Source organism: Ahaetulla prasina, chromosome 1 (assembly GCF_028640845.1).
Source record: "Ahaetulla prasina isolate Xishuangbanna chromosome 1, ASM2864084v1, whole genome shotgun sequence".
In the NCBI taxonomy this organism is placed as follows: Eukaryota; Metazoa; Chordata; class Lepidosauria; order Squamata; family Colubridae; genus Ahaetulla; species Ahaetulla prasina.
In genome coordinates this window covers 373,103,733-373,106,650 of record NC_080539.1, presented here as the reverse complement: position 1 = coordinate 373,106,650, position 2,918 = coordinate 373,103,733, and positions in this window count along the sequence as shown.

Here is a 2,918-nt window from a genome sequence, read left to right as displayed (position 1 = left end):
GGTGGACTTCAACTCCCAGAATTCCCCAGCCAGCTTGACTGGACTTCAGTTTCCAGAATTCCTGAGCCAGAATGCATGGACTTCAAGTCCCAGAATTCCCCAGTCAGCATGGGTGGACTTCAAGTCCCAGAATTCCCCAGTCAGCATGGGTGGACTTCAACTCCCAGAATTCCCCAGCCAGCATGGTTGAACTTCAAGTCCCAGAATTCCCCAGCCAGCATGGGTGAACTTCAAGTCCCAGAATTCCCCAGCCAGCATGGTTGAACTTCAAGTCCCAGAATTCCCCAGCCAGCATGGTTGAACTTCAAGTCCCAGAATTCCCCAGTCAGCATGGGTGAACTTCAAGTCCCAGAATTCCCCAGCCAGCATGGGTGGACTTCAAATCCCAGAATTCCCCAGCCAGCATGGGTGGACTTCAAATCCCAGAATTCCCCAGCCAGCATGGGTGAACTTCAAGTCCCAGAATTCCCCAGTCAGCATGGGTGGACTTCAAGTCCCAGAATTCCCCAGCCAGCATGAGTGAACTTCAAGTCCCAGAATTCCCCAGCCAGCATGGGTGGACTTCAACTCCCAGAATTCCCTAGCGAGCATGAGTGAACTTCAAGTCCCATAATTCCCCAGCCAGCATGAATGGACTTCAACCCCCAGAATTCCCCAGCCAGCATAAGCAATTCCCACAATTCCTCAGTCAGCATGGACGGCCGTCAACTTCCCACAGCTGCCTGGGGCCTTCTGGGACTTGAAGTCCACCAATCTGCAAGTGGCCAAGGTTGAGAAACACCCTTTCATTAAGGTACCAAAATGTGTCAGACTATCCTGGCATTTTTCACCCGTGCACATCCCCGACAAAACCCATCACCCCCAGTTGTCAATCAAGGGCCTCTGGTGGCTCAACAGGCTAATGCAGTCTGTTATTAACACAGCTGCCTGCATATACTGCAGGTTCAAGTCCCACCAGGCCCAAGGTTGACTCAGCCTTCCATCCTTTATAAGGTAGGTAAAATGAGGACCCAGATTGTTGGGGGCAATAAAGTTGACTTTGTATATAAATATCTATCATCTATTGTAATGTCCTTCCTGTCAAAGACTACTTCAGCTTTAATTGCAATAATACTAGAGCAACTAATAGATTTAAACTTAATGTCAACCGCTTTAATCTAGATTGCAGAAAATATGACTTCTGTAACAGAATCATCAGTGCTTGGAATACTTTACCTGACTCTGTGGTCTCTTCTCATAATCCTAAAAGCTTTAACCAAAAACTTTCTACTATTGACCTCACCCCATTCCTAAGAGGACCATAAAGTGCATAAAGCGTCGTGCCTACCGTTCCTGTCCTATTGTTTTTCTTTTCTTCTTCCTATATATATATATGCTTATACCTTTATATACTATATAACCTTTCTGTATGATAGTTACATATATTGTTGTGACAAATAAATAAATAAATAAATAAAAACAAATGGATGAAGACTATTGCTTAACACAATGTAAGCCGCCCTGAGTCTTCGAAGAAGGGCAGGATATAAATGCAAATTAAAAAAAAAAAAGACCACTGAACCACAGGGTGAAAGTGAAGAAAAATGCATTCTAAAACTCAAAATGTCTGTATTTGTCAATTTTACTCTGCAAAGGTCGAAATCTATTGCTCGATGATGTGATGTCGAGTTTCTTTCCTGTTTTATGCAAAGCTTAGACTGATGAGCCCCCTAGTGGATGCAACTTCTTTCGAGGACCCGGCAACAGTGCCCCCTGGTGGATAACTCTGGACAAAAATCAGCTCCTTCTCTGAGAACGAAGCAGGGGACAGATTTCAAAGTTATGTATGCGATTTCATTTCAAATACAGGTAGTCCTCGACTTACAGCCTTTCGTTCAGTGACCAAAGTTACAAAGGCACGGGGGAAAAAGTGGCCCTTTTTCACACTTACAACCGTGGCAGCCTTCCCGTGGTCACGTGATCAAACTTTGGACACTTGGCAACCGACTCACATTTATGGCAGTTGCAGTGTCTCGGGCTGTGTGTGATCCCCTCTTGCGACCTTCCGATGAACAAAGTCAATGGGGGAATCTGGATTCACTTAACGACCGTATGTTGCATTTAACTGCATGATTCACTTAATGACTGCATGACTGCAAAATTCTCTTAATGACTGCATGATTCACTTGACAACTCCAGGAATTCACTTAACAACTGCATGAATTCACTTAACAACTGCACAATTCACTTAACAACTGCATGATTCACTTAACAACTGCATGAATTCACTTAACAACTGCACAATTCACTTAACAACTGCATGAATTCACTTAACAACTGCACAATTCACTTAACAACTGCATGAATTCACTTAACAACTGCACAATTCACTTAACAACTGCATGATTCACTTAACAACTGCACAATTCCCTTAACAACTCCAGGAATTCACTTAACAACTGCATGAATTCACTTAACAACTCCAGGAATTCACTTGACAACTGCATGAATTCACTTAACAACTGCATGATTCACTTAACAACTCCAGGAATTCACTTAACAACTGCATGATTCACTTGACAACTGCATGATTCACTTAACAACTCCAGGAATTCACTTAACAACTGCAGGAATTCAGTTAACAATTGCACAGTTCACTTAACAACTGCATGATTCACTTGACAACTGCATGAATTCACTTAACAACTGCATGATTCACTTAACAACTGCATGAATTCACTTAACAACTGCATGATTCACTTAACAACTCCAGGAATTCACTTGACAACTGCATGATTCACTTAACAACTCCAGGAATTCACTTAACAACTACAGGAATTCAGTTAACAATTGCACAATTCACTTAACAACTGCATGATTCACTTAACAACTGCACAATTCCCTTAACAACTCCAGGAATTCACTTAACAACTGCATGA